This window comes from Typopeltis vanoorti, chromosome 15 (assembly GCF_054136105.1).
Source record: "Typopeltis vanoorti isolate ZY-2024b chromosome 15, IOZ_Tvanoo_1.0, whole genome shotgun sequence".
Classification (NCBI taxonomy): Eukaryota; Metazoa; Arthropoda; class Arachnida; order Uropygi; family Thelyphonidae; genus Typopeltis; species Typopeltis vanoorti.
In genome coordinates, this window is record NC_143563.1 from 47,305,809 (window position 1) to 47,329,617 (window position 23,809).

Genomic DNA, 23,809 nt, shown 5'->3' on the forward strand with positions numbered 1-23,809 from the left:
CGATAAAGATCAGAGAAGAACCAAAATCTAGACGGATTGATGCAGTTAGAAGTAATTTAGGATACGGAAATAAAAGATCTGACAGAATTGAAGTCCTGACATAACAAATAAATAATTTGGAGGAAAACTGTCAATAGGAAGTTAATCATTATATAAATTTAATCCTATTAATGTAATGTCATAGTATTCTGTACATATCAGAAATTTCATGATGTTGATGACAGACATATTTAGTGGTAGTTATCGTTACGTTGTATTAAGAAATTAGGAAAAGCATATGGTTTGAGGAAGGAGTGATTTTCCCTACAATGATTATGTGGCCAATTGAAATGTAGTTTAAATTATTTAAACTTCTTTTTTTTCCCCCTGCTTTCGCTGTGCAATTTTAATGTTCGTTTCCAGCGTTAATATTAATATTTATTAATCATTTAGCTATAAATATCATTTACTTTTAATGATTTCTTTGTATTTCTTGGCTTCAAATCAGGCGTTTAGAAGAGACCGGTAGAGAACACATGCTATGACACACAGCAGATTATGAAGAGGTTAAGCTTAACCACCGTATTAGAACATTAATTAGGTTTGTATGAAACCAAGTTACTTGACCATGATAAGCCATTGAGTCTAGCATGCTAACGAAGGAATGAGATGAGATCATGTGTTCGCTGATTGTTTTGTTAATTTTTTTTTTTATGTTGCTCCCACCCACGAATGGCTATTTGCAAATCTATAATACAGTTTGTACCTTGGGTGGGCTAAGGACTTTTTTCCCCATTTTTATCGATTTTATATATTTTTATATTATATTTTACTTTTTATTTTTTACATAGTCCGGAAACTCTGCTCTAGAAACAAAAATGGAACTTTTTCAAGCCACTTCAGACCCTAGTAAGCGGGACTGTGGTCTCACACCAGGCGATGGCATTCATCTCCCACCCAAAAATTATTAATTTGCTTTTAAACTGTTATCAAGTAATCATTTTTAAATGCTTCATTAAAACAAGCCGACTACGACATGAATTGGGAAAAGATGAAAAAAAAAAAAAAAAAACTTTTGTATTTAAATATATATGTTTTTTTTTTTTAACTAAATAGCACTATTTTTTTTTTTTTTTCATTTTCTTTGTGGTCAACTCTGAGCCAATTTGAGTCACTTTAAACTATGAATAATTTTGGTGTTCATTTTATTATTTTTAAAAAAAAATCAGAAAAATACTTTTGTTTACAAATAAGATAAACTAACCAATCACAATACAGCAGTAGGTCGTATTGTAATTGGTCAGTTTATCTCATTTGGAAAGTGGTAGACCGCAAATCAGGTACCTGAAACTGGCGGTCTGCATCGATTAGTATTTGAAAATTTACCGCCGTGATAAATTTTAATGTTAGGAGTAAGTGTCCTATTCCGGTTGATTTTTTAATACATAGTTATCTTCTAAAAATGACAATGATAAAAAAAAAAGAAGTCATTTAGTTCGCCATTTGTTTACAGTGTATAAAGTCGACTATGATATGACAAGATTACGATGTAATGTGCAGAAACGCAATAGTGGACAATTATTTAGTGAATCGTAAATCCAGTAAATGCAAGGTGCTGTGATATTTGTTTATTATTGATTGCACAAAATCACGTAAATACAAAATGATGTATTAAAAAGGAATAATTTGAAGCTAACACATGCGGTACTGATATTTTTAAAACTCCGGTTTTGCGTGTGTTGCGTTTTTCCACAGATTATTATTATTATTAACGCATTTGGTTTGCACCGCATTATTATTACTTTCCTTGATTATTATTATTAATTAGAAACTCGCGAAATTGTATAAGTCGCCAGTAACATTTATGTAGACTTCTCTCAGTTTGGAATGGTATTCTTCAAAAGGACAAACTGATTCTTTTGCAGGGAAAAGGATTTGAATATATTTTTGCTATATTATATCCTCAAGTTTCCTGAAAACTTGCCTAAAAATTCTTCTATATTTACTAGTGATGATAACAATTTCGTATGTTTTGAGATCGATACTACTTTCATGAGTCAAACTCGCTACAGTCATTTGTTCTTGCGTGCCTTATCACTCTTCACTTTATTTAATAGTGTAGAAAAATATGGGTTCAAAATATTTTGAAGCCATAATGAGGGTTTGCGGACATTGTAAGGTAAGGAAGAGTGTATGCTCTTCCCTATTCACGATTTGTTTGCCGTTACGCCAGCTCGTGGTTTGGGCGAACCTACACGTTTTTTTTTATTAGTGAAAATCGGGAGATAACTTCTTAGTCATTGAGCGCTTTGAGGGGAGAGGAGTGCCATAATATATGCGTGATATACCTTGTGATATCATGGCTGTCACGCATCTGGGTGCTAACTTTAGCGTACAACCTCATAGCCCGAATTTATTTCGATTAAGCAAAACTATTTGTTACATTTTTTTAAAGTTAATCTCGCAAGCAATTAACTCAAATGATCATTTGCCAATGACTGTTCTTTCAAAACACTACCTATTCTGAACTAATAGATTGCCTCAAGTGAAAGCAAGTTATCTCAAGGAATGAACATTCAGTAAAACGTTCATTCTTTGTAATAACTTGCTTCAAACAAACAAACAAACAAAAAAAAAAAAAAAATCTTATGCCTAGTAGCTCAGTGCGAGACAACGAACCTCAAAACAAAATGCCATTTATTCGCGTATCAGTGACTAATCAGTAAACTGGAAATCGGGAGATAACTTCTTAAATATTTGTGATGTTGATGTTTTGTTACGACCCACAAATATTTAGACGTACACAGGGAAGTTATCTTAGCCACGAATGCTATCAGGAAGCGTCGGAAGAGACAATGCCCAAACAGACAGAACTAAACAGCGATCTTAGTGTGCAGAGTACCACGGAGGAAATGTGTAACCCACAGAGACATGGCGATCAATCCCAGACTAACAGTCCATCACACTGCGGATGGAACTCATCCAGCCTCTTACATCACTCGTGATTGCTCTTCTCAACAGTGCTTTTAAAACAACGACCGTGACAGTGATAAATGACCTGTACGTAACAAGTGCCAAGGTCACATCCAACCCGATCTTATACGATTCGCTAACAACAATATTTAAGTAATACTATAACTTGCACGTTAACCCTAACTGTTTCGCTTCGTTAGCCATCTTTAAACAGCGTCTTGATACTGAGATCCGAAATAACTCCACCCCAATCTGTTATAGTGACAGTCGCAAAACGGAAACGCTACCGCAAGAGATAATAATCGCTACTGATTTCTTCACTAAGGTCCTTTGTGAAGGCCTAAAGGAAAACTACATCAGTCAGAGTTACCTGTCATCGCTAATACCTGGGGTGTTGGAAGCAACATCCCTACTCATCATATAATCCAGTAGTGAAGGAAGAACTTTATCTTGCCATCATCTATCCATACAAATGGATCCTTTTCAAAAGCGTAGAAATAAATGGACGAAGTGGTGAAAGCTGTAAGGCAGTGTTAGGAAAAATGGAAACGTACTCAAAACGCTTTTTCTTCGACATGTGAAATTAATGTTTCATTCTTTTTATATATGTGTTGTAGAAGCAGTTTTATTTTTAGAATAGCTTAATTGCATTTTAAGAGGATCTGAATATACAGAATGAGTCATTTATAAGCGGTGTTGGAAAGGGAAGGATATAGTTTCTGGGTCAAATTATATTCCAGAATTTCTTGCTATAATTATTTATTATGTTATGGTTCAGCATTTAAATATTTGACTACAATGTCATCGTAAATGAGGCTGTTTCGTGTTAAAAATCCTATTGCAATTGTCCGTGTGTGTGTGTGTGTGTGTGTGTGTGTGTGTGTGTGTGTGTGTGTGTGTGTGTGTGTGTGTGTGTGTGTGTGTGTGTGTGTGTGTGTGTGTAGCATTAAATGGTCGAGTTTACTGATGTATTTTCATACATCAAAAGAATGAGCAAAAGAGAGAGAGAGAGAGAGAGAGAGAGAGAGAGAGCTCTGTACAGGGCCGTACTTAGACTTTTCCCGAGGTGCTAAGTGTCCGGGGAGCCTTCTTATCATTTGGGGCCCTTAAATTGGCTCTAATTTTTTGGGGTCCCCAGCTAGAGCCTCGTGTGCCTTGCATAAGTATGGTCCTGGCTCTGTGATTTTAGTTCTTACGTTTATTTACAGAACAGACATATAATACTAACGGTGTTTTAAAATGTCAACATCTCAAGTTTTGTTTAATATAAACAAAACTTCATAATATTAATCTAAACCTAACTATCAAGCTACCGATAGCGTCAGAGTTGTGAACAAAGATATGAGTTCGATTCCTGTTACATCATTACAGAACATTTATATATAAGTAAAACCGGCGAGAGAACACATGCAGTTTGTAGGCGTAATATACATTGGTCTAAGATTGCTTTGGATTAATTTCAATAACAAACCAACCCTGATTAGATCTGGAGGGAAAATGCATTTTGTGCTTGCAGAAATGAGCATAGAAGTCCAGTCTGTTAGTTATTGGCTGCAGAGCAGACAATGACCAACAGACAGAATAGTATCTACAGTTTGAAATTGTAAAACACATAATTACAACAGCTAATGTAATTGAAGACCACTGGATTACATGAAATCAGTGATAAAATTATAAATAAAAATTATCAGTTAAGGTATGCATATTATTTGCCTTCATCTTCATTGTTGTGTATTTTTTGTGAGAAGATAAAATTTTATTCCATTAGTATCAACAAAGTAATAATATCTGTAAAAGATATATTTACTTCTTCAGTCGTAGTATAATAATTTTTTTGTTATTATTAATGGCAATTTAGGAAGAAATGCTTATAAATTTTGAAATTAAGCGTTTGTTTAATTTCAAAAAGCATTTTACCGTTCAAGCTACTTCAGGCATCCAATAAGCCGGGATTGTGTTCTCACACCTGACGATGAATTTTTATCTCCACCCTAAAAAAGAACAATGAGAACAGTAATTATTTATTGTTTTATTTTTTTCAACAACCAAAACAAACACTTTTGTATAATTGCAATGATAGAGCATCATCATATTATAATTATACAATATTTTGACGCCTGAAGTCATAAATCTAGAATGGTTTCAACTACAACCCCCCCCCCCATCTCCTCAGTTTTAACCCCTTTCGGACTACAACACCTTCAAAAATCAGAGGTATTCTAAATAGGCCATCCTTAGGGAATCTTTATCAAGTAATGCTTTCAGAATGCAGTGCGGATACACACATATTTTAACGTTGCGATCCCTCGCTAAAAATATTTGACAAAATTGCGTTCATAAATGTTAATTCTGCAAATCTCCAGTATTTTCGTTTATTTAATTAATAGCCCCTCTATAATTCGTTCCACTGTAATTATAGATTTCCCCCTTTTGCTCTCTCTCTCTCTCTCTAAAATAAATATTTAAAATAGAAGTCATGTCTGTTGCCAGACCTTCTTTATGAAACTTTTAAAAATTAGAAGTATTAAAAGAAGTGTTTACTTATAGAGAGGTCAGAAACAATTAACTTTGGTTTTCATGCCTTGCAAGTTTCAAGTGTTTTACCATACGCTAAATAAATTGCATTAATGAGATTCTTAGGCTAAAGATCATTCTGAAAATTGTTGAAACCTGAGCGATACAACAGAATGTTTTTGTTTATTTTTGTATAATTTATTATCAGAAGTGAATTATTTGGTTGATCGTAATATCCAAAGAAGAGAAAAAGTTCTTATACATTTATGCACGCGAAATTTATGCGCGCGCGCACGCACACGCACGCACGCACGCACGCGCGCACACACACACGCACACACACACACACACACACACACACACACACACACACACACACACACACACACACACACACACACACACACACACACACACACACACACACACACACACACACACACACACACACACACATTCTTCTTCAACATGTTTAAGTCCAATACTGCCATCGCTAGGTTTTTTCATCTGTCTCTGTCATAGACTGAATCTGGTATAAAGTGTTCGTCTAGCTGTCTTAGGTCTTTCATTACCACATCCATCCATTGTGTTTGGGTTTTTCTGCAGGTCTTTTCTTTCCAATTTTATTTGTAAGTATTTATTTGAATAACTGGTCATCTGCTCTCCAAAAGTGACAAAACCATTCAATCTCTTTACTTCTTATAGAACATTGAATTTTTCGTATTTATATTATTTATTTGTTTATGATGTAAGTCCCTACCCCCAAAAGGACGTGTATTTATGAGTAGATACGAGTATTTAGTATTTTCCTGATTTACAATAATATTCATAGGCTTACTTGCCTTAATTGAAATAGGCGTAGTTTGCATAACATTCTGACGAGAGAATTGGCAAGGATAACGGTGTCGTCAGCATAAGCCAACAGGATATTCATCCCATTAATTTCCATCCTCCTTTGTTCATTTCTGTTTCCAATGCTAGGTTGAACATTTCCATCCTCCTTTGTGTAATGACTGTTTCCAAAGAGAGAGAGAGAGAGAGAGAGAGAGAGCATCTCCTTGTCGAAGTCTAGATTTTACTTCAAAAGTTGATGAATGTTCTTGTAGGAAACATACTTTGCAGAAGGTGTAGCAATAACACAGTCATATATTTATATATTTTTGTGTATTATGAAAAGTCTCATTGTCCCATGAAGTTTCGATGTACACTGTTATATGCTTGTTTATAGTACAGGTTGTTAAACCTTATTATTATTATTATTCGAGACACCTTTTAAACAATCATTCCGTGTAATAATACTTGAAGACGTTTTTTCTGCAATAAACTCGCTTTCATTCCATATCTCTTTAGTCATAGAAACTAAACAAATATAGAATAAAGATTGTAGTGTGTAATAATTCCAATACTTCTATAATAAATATTTAATTTATCAATGTCTGCGTTTATTAATGTTTGTTGCTACTCCCTGAATTTTTTTCTCGATCTCCGGACGAGTCGCGACCCATAATTTAAGAACGACTTGTTTATAGTCCACAGATACATATAATTCATTATAAATTAAGAAGATTTTTCTAATATATATATATATATATATATATTAGAAAAATTATTAAAATAGCATCTTTAACATATATTATACCCAAGGTAAAAAACTTTCTATATATATACATTTTAAAGAATAAATTTTAAATTACTTTAAACAGAGATAAAATATTAAATTTTAATGATAATGATACAACTAGTTAAGAAATTTCTTCCGGATCCTCCTAGACAGCGTACTACGGAAACTACTGATTTTCTACTGATTTTCTACTGATTAGCATCTCAATACCTTACATTAGTTCAGTCTCCAATAAATTGGCTAAAGTCCTTAAAAAATACATCAGGACGTTTTTCACTACACTCCCTAAAGTCCGTTCTCTTATAAGCTATCCGAAGCCTATTCATCATAACCTGAAATATCCAGGTATTTACAAGTTATGGTGCGACTGTAATATTCCTTATTTTGGACAGACTAACAAATCTGTTGAACTGCGTATTGAGGAGCATAAGACAGACATCTCCTATAAAAGATCACATGCATCTGCGCTATCCAGTCATGTTCTTTTCTCTAATAACCCTCATGACGATCTACAGAGTCACTCAGTTTGCTGGGATAAATCCGAAAACATTTTTCGCTGTAGTGATGAGTTAGAAAGGAAAATCGTGGAGTCCAGAGAAATCCAACTTAATCCTGAACATTTGAACAGCAAATTGAGTTATAACATCCCTGATAGCCATACTGCAGTTGTTCAATACTGGCGTTCACGAGAACCTGCAAGCACGCAGGCAACAAACAATAGCACGTTAGATAGAACGACTTGAAAAATACAACTTTTTGTGTCAATTATGTATTGCATTTTTTTAACATCAGAGCAACTCGTTGTAAAGGCGGGTAAATCTCTGATCACTATTTTTAGTATTTCCCATAATGTAAAACACATCTCACTAGAAGATGTATGCTGTTATACATTATGAGTGGGGGGGTCACTACCCAGACCGGTTTCAACCTTTTTTTGAGGTCTCCTCAGTGAGTGGCTAGACCCTGAAATACCAAAGTTTTTAGTAATATAGAGCCTTATCAACTTTACCTAGGAGTATACATCTTCTTGTGAGATGTGTGTATATATATACAGTATATATATATATATATATATATGTATATATATATATATACACACATCTCACTAGAAGAAGATATATATATATATATATGTGTGTGTGTGTGTGTGTGTGTGTGTGTGTGTGTATTCTTGATCTTCTACTCGGTTGAAATTATACATTTTAAAGAATAAATTTTAAATGACTTTAAACCGAGATAAAATATTAAATTTTAATGATAATGATACAACTAGTTTCAGCCTTTTACAGCCTTCTTCAGGTATCCACTAAAGGTAGAACACAGTAATAAAAAATTGAAGTTACAAAAAACTGAGAATTACAGGGGTTCAGGCGCTAACTTAACTGTTTTGCTTACTTGGGAAAAGGAGTAAAAAAAACCAAGTTTATAAAATTACTTGGTATCCTTAATATATATTATCCCCAAGGTAAAAAAAATGTTTCATATATAATATATATATATTTCATATATATATAATATATATTATATTAGGGTTACTAAGAAATTTTATAAACTTAGTTAATTTACTCCTAATCTCAAGTAAGCAAAAGTTAAGTTTGCGCCTGAACGTAGTTCAAGTCTAAAAGTGGTGCAACTCATAGTAAAGGTGGGAAAAGCTCTGATCATCTATTCTTAGTATTTTCCATAATGTAAAGCACATCTCAATAAGAGATGTATACTGCAATACATTATGGGTGGGATCACTACCCGGACCGATTTCAACCTTTTTTGAGGTCTCCTCAGTGAGTAGCTACATCCTAAATACCAAGGTTTTAGTAATACAGAGCCTTATCACCTTTACCTATACAAGTTGCAACAAGGTGTTATTATTTTTAATAAAAATCTCTGGAGGAGATATAGATGTAAATTAGTTTTTTTTTTTTTACCTTGGGTAATGTATTAGAGTTACTAAGTAATTTTATAAACATAGTTATAAAAAAAAAATTAAAAAAAAACTAATTTACATCTATATCTACTCCAGAGATTTTTATTAAAAATAATAACACCTTGTTGCAACTTGTATAGGTAAAATTGATAAGGCTCTGTATTACTAAAACCTTGTTATTTAGGGTCTAGCTACTCACTGAGGACACCTCAAAAAAAGGTTAAAACCAGTCTGGGTAGTGACCCCCCCACCCATAATGTATAACAGTATACATCTCTTATTGAGATGTGCTTTACATTATGGAAAATACTCAGAATAGTGAACAGAGCTTTTCCCCCTTTACTATGAGTTGCACCACTTTTAGACTTGAACTACGTTCAGGCGCAAACTTAACTGTTTGCTTACTTGGGATAAGAGTAAAATAACTAAGTTTATAAAATTGCTTAGTAACCGTAATATACATTACCCAAGGTAAAAAAACTAATTTACACACACACACACACACACACACACACACACACACACACACACACACACACACACACACACACACACACACACACACACACACACACACACACACACACACACACACACAAATTTTCCTATTACACATGCATATTCAAGTAATAAAAACTCAACAGTTTCATTCAGTTAACGACAAAAATAATTTCAGCCCAGTTTTTTTTTTAATTTTTTTTTGTCGTAAAATAAAGGCACAACTACCTCTAAAGCAGTCCTTTTGAATATGATTTCCTCTCGTTGAGCAAAAACGTTTGCATTTTGTTCTGTAATTTTAATCTTGCGAAGTTCACTATTATGAGCACAATTACTTTCATAAGACTTATCTAACATTTTAAAGAATTTTTCTGAATTTCGTTTTTTTGTTTGTATTGAAATCTTATTACTATTTTTCAGGTTTTTCAACTGAAGGTGCATAAATTAGTAAATTAGCAGGTCTCATATAGAGATGGCGGGGTTTTCCTCCCAGAAACTCTGGTTTTTGAAAATGTAAAATTTCCTCGTTGTCAAAAATACAATTGTTATAATACATTTCTTCCAATTTTCACATAATTACAAAAGGGACACAAACTTTTCTAAAATAATATAAAATATTATATTATATTTTACATTATTTTTGAAAAAAAATATATATATAAGATTGATTAGATCATTTAGAAAAAATATTGAACAAGCATGGACATAAATTTATCTCTTGTGGAATTCCATAGTCATTCTCACTTTTGTTGTTATATGTGCTATTTATTTTTATAATATAAGTTTTATTTTTCAGGAGATATTCACAACAGTTGTGTACTCTTCCTCTTATGCCAGTAATTCTAGTAAATTCTAGTATTTTTTTTTTTATGTTGTTCCCACCCACAAAAGGTTATTAGTAAACCTATAATACATTTGTAGTGGGTGGGCTAAGGATTTTTTTTATTGTTATCAATTTTATACGTTTTTTGTAGTTTCTTTCTTATTTTTACATAGTCTTTAAACCCTGCTCTAGTGACCAAACATGAAACTTTTTAAGCCACTTCAGCCTCCATTAAGCGTAGAGGGTGGTCTCTCACCGGGCGATGAAATTGATCTTTCACCTAAAATGTTCTATAGTTTCAAACGCTTAAGAAAAGTCAAGAGCTAGTGCAACAACAAAATGTTGATCATTCAGAGCTGAGTGGATCTTATCATCAGACGCCATCAAATAAGATAATTTTTCCTTTATTTTTGTGAAATTTGTGGATATTACACTCGATTTGTCAAGATATATATATGATTATTTTGCCATTGACAGTTCTTTCCATAATTTTTGTCTATTGCCGATGGTGCGGTTATAGTCCTGTAATTGTTAACTGCATCAGGTTTTTTTCTGTTTTATTTAAATTAAACCTAAAATTTGGTATCACTGCAGTTTTTTAGATTTAATGGTTTTTGTATTTCTAAAAAATTAGGTTTAGAAATTAGACTCTAATTGGTGATAAGACGGAGAGTGCATTTTGATATCACCAAATGTATTTTATAAAATACATTTTTGAGATACCTGCATCCAAGACTGTTATCTGAGGGAACCAAAGAGTATCTTGTTTTTATATCTGAATAGTGTTAGTATCTGGCTTTCCAAGATTAGGTATTCGCCTTAAATTTACCATTTGTTTCCTGAAAGTGTCATTAAATCAATTCACTAGTTGCTTGTTACTTAAGAAATAAGCATCTATCTGACCGTGTTTAGCAAAATTCTATTGATTCAGGGGGAGGTAGTGTTTTGTTAAATATATCATTCATTATTGCCCGAGTGGTTTTAATTTTTTTCTGTATTTTGTTGTATTTTATTATTGTAATAGTTGCGATTATTTCGAGTTCTTGCTAATTGAAGTTTGTTCCCGTGTTCAATATATTCTTTTTTAAAAATATATATACCGAATAGTCTTTGGATACGTGGAGGTTTTTCCCTTTCTAAAGTTGATGTCACAGTTGGTAATTTTGCGTATTTTTGGTAGCATGTCTTCGTTCGGTCATAAATGGATTCTTGCTAGCTCTAATTATTATAATCTCCTGTTATCTTTCTTATATATATGCATTACATTGATGTGGCGAAAGAGTCATCTAATTCTTCCAGACTGTTGGATCGTGTCTTAAGACGCTATGAAGTTTTTTCTTTCTTTCTTTTTTTTTCTTTCCTTCTTTTTTATTTCTTCATTCACATAATTAGCAGTGTTATAATCTGTTATAATTTTAAATTGTCTTAATGCGTTACATGACATTGGAGTTTTGTTTATCTAGTACTGGAATATATAATTGTCTGCTACACCCGGCCAATGAAAATTAGAAGCTTTTATTTTATTCGCTGGTTTCCGTATAGGCATGCGACTGCCAATACCGATCCTCTTCAATTCCCTGCGATAGTTCGATGAGATGTGAGTCGGGAACAGCCTTCAATAAATGCTTCGGTCAATTGCTGCATAAGGAAGTCCTATTTGTCCGTACAAGCCTTCTCAGCCGACAGCGATCTCGTTCCTGATTTTCTTTCCCACTGATTAAACACCCGAAATATCTTACCTTTTGAGAACCCAGTCAGCTCTGCTGTTTTGAAAATCGTGGCTCCAGCCAGACGGACACCCACAATATGCCGATTATCGAACGCCGAAAGATCCTTTGTTTTTTCCATTGTGATCAACACTATTGACGATTACTGACCAGCAGCATTCTTAAATGGTTGCCTAGAACACGTGGTACGCACTTCAACAAGTATTTTGCATATACGCTGCATAAGTGACGTTTACGTACATATGCAGAAAGGTTTCTTAATTCAGTGGCCGATATGTTCAGTTTTACATTAATGATAAGCGATATAAACATTTTTTTGTGACATGAATATTAACATGATCTATACAGAACTCTACACTTTTCGTTTACCATTTTCTCCTTAGTATAGGGTAAAATGGCTACAAAATGGATAAAACTCGAGGATAAAATGATGATCATAATGTGTGAATGATGATATTATTAAGAATTACAGCGATAAAATGTCATGCAATGTATGGGTTAAACATCGGTCTGTTGTTTATGAAGATTGGAGCCGCGATTATTCACAATCCACTTTACTTCTTTCTTTATTGTTTTATTTTATTATTATTATTTTTGGTAAATGAATATTTTCATGTTTTTATAATATGTATACTTTATCATAAATAAAATATGTTTATTATTATTATTATTATTAAAAATGTAAATAAAACTACATCTCTAAATAACTAAATCATTTTTATGATGTAGGCCAGCGATCGCAACTGCGAATCATTTATCCCTCAAAGAATATCCAGGTATGTTTTCATGTTAATACTCAAAATGAATTTTAATAAGTATAGTAATTATAAATTTAAAAAAAGTAAATTTTACAGTACTAAATTTATTAGGTTGCTAACCATGGGGAAGCCTTTTCAGTACTGTATTCTACTTTAATGTACTGTATTGTACTGTATTGTGTTTTAAATAGAAGCTCAATGTAATTATATCTAGAAATTACCGGAAAAAAGTAATTATTTCCTTTCCGATTTTAAAATTTAAGAAACTTAAAAATGCTTAATAAATATTAACTATTTTTGGAGCGTAACAATTTACAGAAATATCATTAATTTCAATTCTAGCCGCCGACTAGAGAAACATTTTCTATGTCATTTTTCAGCCGGCTTTCCGAGTTAGTCGCTCTCTGGCACGGACAAGTAATTTTTCCTCGGGTTTTTAACCTTGTAGCTTAAGAAAATCAACTGTAGATCTCACATCCATGATTGTGTTTGACTCTAATGTTTCATGTAACGTGCTTAATAGTATTTAAACGTGTCAGGGCACGTTTATATACTATTAAGTTTGTTGTGGTAGAATAGCTACAAAATATATCCCATGATCTATATTGATCTCTACTCTCGGTTCCAATCGAGGTTTCAGACAATAAGATGGCATGAAATGCACCAGTTGTCTGCCACATTCTCCTTCCGATATGCCTTTGGATCATTGATAGTATTGAGCTATCAGTGATGACTAGGGTGGAGGTTGACTGGCTATCCACCTTCAAAACAAAACAACAACAACAACAAAAAAAGTTAGGAATAAAGTGACCCTATTCCTTTTGGGAAACGAAAGGCATTAGCGGATAGTGGATATTATTTTTTAACCTCTTAGAAGTTGGGAGACCGGATGAGAATGTACAACAAACCAAGTTTCCTACCTTGATTTGACAACAGTAATTTATTTCACTATATTTTCTTTAAAAATAAATAAATGGGTATTCTTCATGATATTGACACCTGTAATAAATAATGAATAAATAAGCTGAAAACTGAACCAACTTCCATATAATGGTAAATAAATCTTGATTAGGAAAGATGGCAAGATAAACTTCAGATATAGCTGACTCTGAGGCATATTCCACATTTCTAATATTCTAGTACACTCGAATTGTGACACACGATTCAGCTGAAAACACAATGCTCTAATTCTCAGCCCATAGCGCTCTTTCCTCTGCCCATTCCACTCTCTAACTCTCAGTGAAACAAGCAGAGGTAAGAGCGCTGTGCGCGTGTGTGTTAGTCTTCATTCAGTTAGTGCAACTGCAGTACATTACTAATTGCAATACAATCAGAACAGTTGTCAAGTGGCTGACTTCGTCAAATGATAGGAAAATAATGGTGAATAATAAAATCGAAGACAGTCAGGAAGATCATATAAACTGACAGAATAAAGACACGAGAGTGATGAGTTCTGAATTGGGGCTTGTGTGTTTCTTCAAATGGATTCTCTCAATTAGGAGTTTTAAAGAAGTCCGCCTGTAGAGAACTGTGTTAGAAGAATACTTCATTATTTCTGGTTTCCATGAAAGAAAGCTGCAAACAGTGTTGTGCTCATGCTCGACTTGTATGGTGCAGCGCTCGCTATACTTGGGCAGTAGATAGAAAGCCATAGGATGGATACGAAGTTGACTGGATCTAGTGGATTGCAACGATTGGGACCAATGGAAAAATCATCAGTGTGTTGATGAGTGAGGATGGAAAGGAAATTGATTAAGACTATGGGAGAGGCCACGATGTAATCCTTATGGATGGGTCACGACTCACTCTTGAAACCGACGTGTTTGGGGAATCGTAGCTTCCAATACAACATTATTTTCATCGGAGCAAGTCATTCCATGCGTTAAAGAGTGGTGAAACTGGTGTGCTGTAAGGATGTTTCTTCTTGTTTAGACGAGGAGTCCTTGTTGTAGCAATAAATTAAAAAATAATAATCAAAAAGAACTCATTGATCATTGTGACTGATCATTACATTCTAAACAGTTCTGTTTGTAAATGACTCAATTCAGTATCGACATGCTAATGCAGTATCATACTACATGAGGAAAGGCAACATTATTTGAAGAAATGGGAATGATAATTAGACTTTCGGATCAAAATTCTGAATAGGATCTCCTCGAGAGCACCTTTCGGGCAGATTTAAAAAGTAGAAATTATCATGATTCCTTTACCAGTTCCTTAAATCTCATCAAAGGAAAATGAAGCATAGAAATGAAAGCAGCATAGTCGTCGAAGTTTACTTATTGAAATGCTAAAATACAACTACTAGAGCCATGGGACGTCAGTTTTCTCTTGAATGAAAATTCCTTTAGACGCCATCTAAGATCAAGTAACTTATCTTTGACTGTCTTAGCAGGTTTAAAAACACCAGTAACATTTCATGTCGGTCATTGCACAGAGGCTCCTGTAAAGACTGCAAAAGAGTTGCATCTTGACACATTTCATAGATAATTTCGAAGTATTATAATAATCGTAACTATTTTTGTTGTTATTTTATTACTTATATTTTAAATTGCACTTTTTCTCTAGTATTAATTATTAGGAAAAATTCTATTAATTAATTAATTTATTTATTTATTTTATGCAATCTAGTTTTGTTTGAATACTTCGCTATGTTTTGAACCGGTTGGACCTTTGTTACTGTCCAAAAATTTTGCCTTTCATTAATTCTGCATATATCGAATGTTCACATTAAACTTGATTAGCAATGAATTTCAGTGCCAAATAACTTCTAGAAATCTAGAAGTTATTTGGTTAAAACAAGTTTATGGAGTTTATAAACTCAATAAATTTGTTTCGGCACTTTTTGGCAATTGTGCACTTCATAAGTGAAACAGCAAATAGCTCGGGGGGGGGTGTATTCTGATATGCAATTTATATTAAAATAATTTGAATTAAAACAACCATTTTTAGATAACTTCTCTCTTTATATGCTGCGGGTGTATCTTCGTGGTAGATTTGAACATTCATATATTCTGAGAGGTGATGACAATGTGCCAGTTAAACATTAACCGAGTCTCTTTTGCATCGACTCGGAGGACAATGAGGGCGGGTGACATCCGCCTTTTGCATGGACACCCAATGGAAGTGGAGGGGCGGAGGCTGCTCTCAAGCATACGGCGATCCATGACCGATTCGACTTCCATGCCAGGGAGGGCTGTTTTTTTGAGTGCATCCAAAATACTGTAGCGGTGCGGAATTCACGAGTCGGAGTTAGAGGGTGAACGTCTTATAACGCTTATCTTTGTTCCTCAAGAATACCGACGAACTAGCACGTGACCATCGCAACTCCTCCTTCTCTCTTCTTCCATATTTCTTGATAATTAATTCAATTGTGAATCAATCAAAATAAGGAAAGCGCAACACACCATCATAACAAAAAAAAAAAAAAAAAAAAAAACGTCATTATATCATACTATATTCTTGACTTCGACGTTGCATTTGTTCTGAATTGAATTTTACACAATACTCAAATTATATTTATAATTTGTTCAAACATATCCATAATCTAGAGTCTCAAACACTCTAAACATTCTATCATTTGATTAATATAATAATTTGATGTATACATAGCTAATGGACAGAATTATGTAATTCAAACAAGGCATATGAGAACCTTCCCATGATAATCAGACAGTGTAAATACTGTATTCTAATAAAATAAATGAAATCGGTATGTCAAACTGCTGAAAACGAACACTCTTCCGTTATATTTGAACGCTGATTACGCTTTCTTATTTTTGATTTATCACTCTGTATTTTAAGCTAATATCAGCATGTGCAATTCATAGGTAATCCTTTGCTTCGATAGGTGTAATTTGAACTGCAAAGAAACCCTTTAATGCGAATTCTAAGCATGTTTAGTGTGTTAACTACTTCTCAAAACAAGTGGAGCCGCCTTTGCGCGTGCCTCCATTTGTCACTTGACGCTACTTTCCACACGCCAACAACTTTGTGTATTTTTATTTATCCGTTTTTGTTTTTTGTTTTTTTAATTTTATTTAAGGTCTTCACTCCATCTACATTAATTACGACTTTGACATCGCCAGTGAGCTCGAACTAGCTTCCTATGTGACGATGAATCCTCCGAGTATGCAGAGATAAAGATCAGCACTTCACAATGGCTTCTTGTCTCTTATCACCTCATCGGTAGGCCATTTTTGGCCGTGTGTGAGGTCTTCTGTCTTACCATTACACGACTGATTAGGAGCACAGACATTTCACCAGACTGATGTAGGTCACGATAACTGCTGGAAATGAATCTTGCTATGAAAAGAAATCTATTTCGTCCATCTGCCGCTAGTGTAGCGTGAGATAGAGCAGTAAAAACATACGCTATTGCTGGCATGGACCAGAAACTTTTTTCCCTTTTTCTTTTTTTTGTTTTTGTTTTGTTCGTATGTCTTCTTATAAATTGCAATACAAATCTCACAAAGACTGAAGATTTATTATTATTATTATTATTATTTGTAATATTATGCAGGCGGTCTTAAAAAATAACTAGGAGATAGCACTTTTTCAAATCCTGTATGTAAACCAATGGATCTTTTTTGTTTCAATTGCTTCCCATTTGAGAATGTGTTCCATAAAACTCGAAGGAGATATCTTTGAAGGAGATATGGTTTGTTAAAAAAAAAAAAAAAAAGTATATAATTTGAATTAGGCTCAGTTGCGCAACCATGACAACTTCATTGGATTCTGCCTAAACCAGTGTTTCCCAGTCTTTTTCGAGTCGCGCGAACCCCTTTTATAATCCAAATAACCCGCGACACCTACCATATTTGCATAAAAAGACATTTTTAATAGGATAAAGAAAACACATGAAAAACAAATTTTTCACAGAATATAATTTTAACATTACTGAATTACATCATTGCAGACAGGGCGACGTCAACAAAACATACGGGGTGATCTTCAACTGGTTTAAGAGAGCAACTCACCTTTATTCGACGGTCCGTATTCGACAGTTTGTCGAATAATAAATAAATAATAAATTTATTTATTATTTAAAATAAAGAGCCAATAGGCTTCATTTCGGCGATGTGAACATTATTTAAATTAAGGGGATATTAAATCCCACATTGTTTTAAAACCGAATAAGAAACTCAAAGATTGGAATCAGAGAGTTTCATGCCGAATATAGTAAACTATAAAAGTATCGGCGACTACTAGCGTAAGCTAAATCACGTAGTTCAAGTACGTAGTACAAACTAGGGCAACTCGTAGCAAAGGTGGAAAAGTTCTGATCGCTATTCTTAGTATTTTCCATAATGTAAAACCCATCTCCTAGGAGATGTATGACGTTATACATTATGGTGGGAGGTCACTACCCAGACCGGTTTCGATCTTCATTGAGATCTCATCAGTGAGTAGCTAGACCAAAAAAAAAAAAAAAAACAATGTGGGATTTAATATCCCCTTAATTTAAATAATGTTTACATCGCCAAAATGAAGCATATTGGCTCTTTATTTTAAATAATTTATGGGTGAACCTTTTTGACAACTCGTATAGCAGAGTATATAAGTTCTTTTCGCTATACCCTTAGTATTATACTTTGGTCTAGCTACTCACTGATGAGATCTCAATAAAGATCGAAACCTGTCTGGGTAGTGACCTCCCACCTTATGTATAACATCATACATCTCTTAGGCGATGGGTTTTACATTATGGAAAATACTAAGAATAGCGATCAGAACTTTCTCCACCTTTGCTACGAGTTGCCCTAGTTTGTATTACGTACTTGAACTACGTGCTTTAGCTTACGCTAGTAATCGCCGATACGGTTATAGTTACTATATTCGGCATGAAATGCTTTGATTCCGATCTTTGAGTTTCTTATTCGGTTTTAAAACAATGTGGGATTTAATATCCCCTTAATTTAAATAATTTATTTATTATTATTATTTGTATTTTTAAACCAACTGTCCTGAAGTCAAAGACTCATCGAGGGAGAGAGAGAGAGAGAGAGAGAGAGAGAGAGAGAGAGAGAGAGAGAGAGAGAGAGAGAGAGAGTTCTATACCATTAACAGTTACATATATTATATAAGAAGTATGCATTACAATGTGAATAAGTGTACATAAATTACAAAAGTCCACAGCCTTACGGAAAATCTTTTCTGCCTGTAACAAATCTATCATACTGAAACTCAAACTCATTCACACTCTTAGCATTTACAATGCATTCCACTCGCCCCACTCTACACGTAAAAAAAAAAAAATACTTCTAACTCTCTTATTCACCACTTCCTTTATACGGCACAGTTCACCCTCCATCCCCGATTATTCTATGTAGGAATTATTTGAGATGTACTGCTAGAATAAATGAAAATTAAGAACTTGGTGATTTTGACTGATCTGTGCATGGCTGAGATAGTCAAAATCATTTTGTCATGTTAACCTAAAATGGCAAAATTTCCGAAGGGTCCATCTAAAAACAGTGAAGCGCTGAGAACCCTGAAGTATACTCTGCATATAACTTTAGAAGCATTTCGGTTAAAGAGACACTGCTATTGTATCATATGATGGTGATGACAAAATGATTCTTATGTTTAATCTATTGACTTTTTGTTAACAGATTAAAACAAACTTTTGGCAGCCCCAATAGCGGAATCGATAGCGTTTCCACTTTGCAATAATATAGTCATTTAAACAGAACACGAGATGAAAGATTGCCAAAGTTTTTGTTCTGCTTCCTGAAAACTACGGATTTTCCTCCTGCAAACAGCCAAAAGCAGATATACGCGCGGGTGGAATTTCCAAAGAGAAATGTGTTTTTGTGGGATGAATGTCCCCAGATTTGTGCTTAGACTCGATGGAGGTGCCGTGCAATAATAACAATACTGTTACTACTACTACTACTAATAATAATAATAATAAAGCAGGTATTTGAAACAAAAATGGCAGATACAATGTCTGAAGTGATTAAGTGAAGACTGAGTTGAAAGTAAGAGGCATAAGAGTACATCAAATTATAAGCTTAACAATAACGGAGAAGTTTAATGGTAATTATTTCCAACAGTATGAGTTGTTAAAATTTTGAAAATGTTTTAATTTAAAGCGCAAACCTTTAATCACTTATCCTCAATAAGATCCCGATATGAGACCGCCACCCTATTATTGGATACACAAGAATCTTGAAAATGCGCCATGTTTGTCTCTAGAGGATGGTTTCTGGATTATCGTTTCCTAACCCACCTGTCATATTACATGTACAATAGGTTTATAAACGTTCGTGGGTGGGGATTCACATTAAAAAAAAAAAAAGGAAGAATCATAGCGGTGACACATTGTTAGATCATTTGTCAACTACATTTTCTTTTACGACCTCATTCCAAATTCGAATCCAGAGAATACCTAGAAAATTTAGAAGGGCATTGTTGAAAAAAACTACTGAAATATTAAATGTCTTAAAAGATCTGAGGACTTTGTTTTGGCTCCTCTACGGATATATTTCGAAATGGATGTCCATTTTGGTGATTGATGTTTAACGTAGAATTTACTATTTGCTGTATCATAGATGTCAGAATTGACAAATGTAAAGTGAGAATTGCAATATTTATTTTATACAAGGGTATAATTTCCATTGAGCAAAGTCAACAAACATTCTTCTACCCATAAAATCATCACTTGGGTGTTAATACGTTGTTGGTCGTAGTAATCTATCTTTTACGGTTGTCATTCATTTGTAGTTCCTAGCTCCTGTTCACTCCATCTCCTAAAATCAGCAGTTTCGGTTGAAGAGAAGACGCAAGTGTATGTGGGGAGGTACAAGCTAGTGACAAGGAGCAGTTCTAGTCCGCTGCCCACAACGTGGCGTGTCACATCCTTTGGCAGTGCTTGCTGTCTGCGAGGTTGTGTTTGGCGGTTTGTCCCCTGGGTGATGCTATCTGGAGCGTTACAAACAGTCTCCCTGCAGACAATAGCCGTCGTCAGGTGATGTTGTCAATCACGAACCATATCATGTACTGTCGCAGCTAATCTCCAAATCTCTGGGATTAGCTGTGCTCTACAGAGCAGGTCACTACATATGCGAAACATGGAGAAGGTTAGTCGCCAACTGCTATGAGAGACAAAACACAAACTTTTTATATAACTATCTATTTCGATGAACTTGCGTTGTTGAGACAACACAAGATGTTAATGCCAATATTTGAGAGGAAATGCTAACTATTTACACTTTGTGAACGTCACCTTTAATGTCTGTAGATTACATGCAGAAATTAACAATTAATTTCAAGGAAAATTATCTTTACATATATGAACTGAACGAATTGCTTACCAGCATGGCATGCTTTTATTTTCTACAGGAATGGTTTATTTGAATGTTTTGTTTAAGCTTTTAATACCGAATGCCGATAATTCATTTCTCACGTCGTTTTCCCCTTCTTGATAAAGACAATTATGAACTAAGCAATTTTTAAAAATACTTTGCACTGCAATATATACTTTATCTTAAAACTCTAAAGATCAAGCGACTGTATACTATGCTATTCTGGAGTTTTTATTCCTAGAGGCAAGACAGCACCACTTTGATTTTTACTCAGAGACTGTAAGGTGACAGGTCGCGTGACGTCATCAAGGATATCACTTTCTTAAGTACACCGTCATTATGTAAAATATGCACACTTTAATTGGATGTAATGCAGGGTTCGGTAAGAAAGTTAACAAAGTTCTACAGCTGTAATTTCTGAAACTAAAGAAAGCCTTCAAGTTCGGAATACCATTCATTGAGATAACGCGATCCTAAGTTGAAACCAACACTGTTTGTCCTCGCTCATCTTGGGATGGGAGAGGAGGGAGGAAAGATTATCGTTCGATCTCTGTTTGTGTCCCCTAAAAGTGTTTCCTGAGATCGCAGGATAGGAGGCAACCGCTACTGTAGCAAACTTTGAAGTTTCGTAGTGTGTGAGACAGACACAAAACAAAGTTCTTTGTTTAAGTTGCTGGATTACTTGAACTTTGCGAAAGGTTGATGATCGCGATTTTATTTATTTATTATTATTTTTTTTTCATCTGAAAAGTACAAAAGAAAACTATTATAATGTCTATGGGTCTGGAATATTTGTTGTATCTTTGTATATCAATTTTGGAAATACTCTCCACGTAGAAAAGGGAAACACGATCTAAATATTGTGAACATTTTTAGTTGCTTTCCTTCTTGATATACAGTAATTAAGAAAAGGGAAAACGAAAGATTTATATTAAAGATTTAAATATAATTCAGTAGGCTGAAATAAAGCCGTCTGTTAACATATTCTATTACTGATCCTTAAGTTACACTTTTTTGAATTGCATCTCTTCCTGGGAAGATCACATAAAAATAATAAAATTAATAATAAATTGTCCTTTGACTCTGAGGGGGTTCATGCATTCGCATACAACATATCTAGCTCAAAAACCCTCCCGACTTCATAGGTGGAAGCGTTGATATCGTTCGCAACGCTCCTGCTTACTTATTCTTTAATCAAAATTAGGCAATTACCTAGGGGACTATATGAGTCCTTTTATAACGATTATTTTTCTATTTTTGCTTAATATAACTTGCGTAAGTATTAAAAAAAAAAAAAAAAGTCTGACGAATAAAAACATGACCAGCATAGATTTTCAATGCATCTGCTTCCTTAGCATCAAAAGTTATACAATAAGTTATAGAATTAAGTTATTACATTTAACATCGATTTTTAAAAACAAATAGTATTTTGTGTAAATTGACATACTCATGTGTTTAATAAATTTCTCACATTTTACAGCCATTTGTGTGCGCAGACACTTTCTGTGGTTGCAAAAAACCAAAACATTAGTTTTTTTGGAAATTGAATATATATATATATATATATATTTTTTTTTTTTTTAAATTAAACTGCTAGCTAATTTATGAAACTACATGTTAATTAAAAGTCATAAATCGGTGTTTGAAATTTTAGTTCATAATTTTCTTTTCATAATGAAAACAAATTAAGAATATAAGTGATTTCTATAGGGAATAAATATAATTTAGTAGTAAAAATCTATTGAAATGTAGTAAAAAGTAAAAAATAAAAATGTAAAAAATGTAGTACTTAAAAAACGTAAAAGTACTTAAAAACATAAAGCTTAAAAAATAAAAAAATGTAGTAATTTAATAGTAATAATGAAGGAAATTGGAATCGACTGACAAGATAGAAGATTAATTAAGAAATTGTATAGTAATCTGAAAATAAAGATACGAATACAGGAAAATGAAGCATCTGCAAAAGTAAAGAAAGTGGTAAGACAAAGTTGTTGCTCTTATTTTTCAACTTCTATATAGAGAATGCAATGAAATTAATAAAAGAAGGAATGAAAGAATAACTGTAGGTGGAATGCAGATATATACAGTATATATATATGATCCGCTTTGCTGATAATAGAATTGTATTAGATGAGAATGAACAGCATTTAAAACAAATATTATCCAGGATAGATTATGTTTTATTTTTTTTTTTTTTTATGTGGTTCCGATGCACGAAAGGTTATTAGCAAACCTACAGATACAGGTACAGTAGATTTGTACCGTGTGTAGACTAAGAATTTTTTTCATTTTTATCAGTTTTATATAATTTTTATATTTTTAATTATATTAAAGTATTATATTTTTAATTATATTAAAAAGTAAGTATATTAATTTTTACGTTGTCCAGAATCCTGCTCTAGAGACCAAACATGCAAAAAAAAAAAAAAAAGGGAGGGGTAAGTGCAAAAGAACAAAATAAGATAGATAAAATAGTGATTAGAGGTAAGAATATTGAACAAGTAAAATCGTTCGTATATCTTGGAGAAGTTGTACAAGACTGAAAATGTAAGTTGAAAATATGTAGAATTGCTATGGTAAAAGAGGTATTAAATAAAAATAGATCTTATATTGCGAATCAGATTTGTAAAGATATACGGGAAATATTTATAAAAACATCTGTTTGGAACATATTCTTATATGG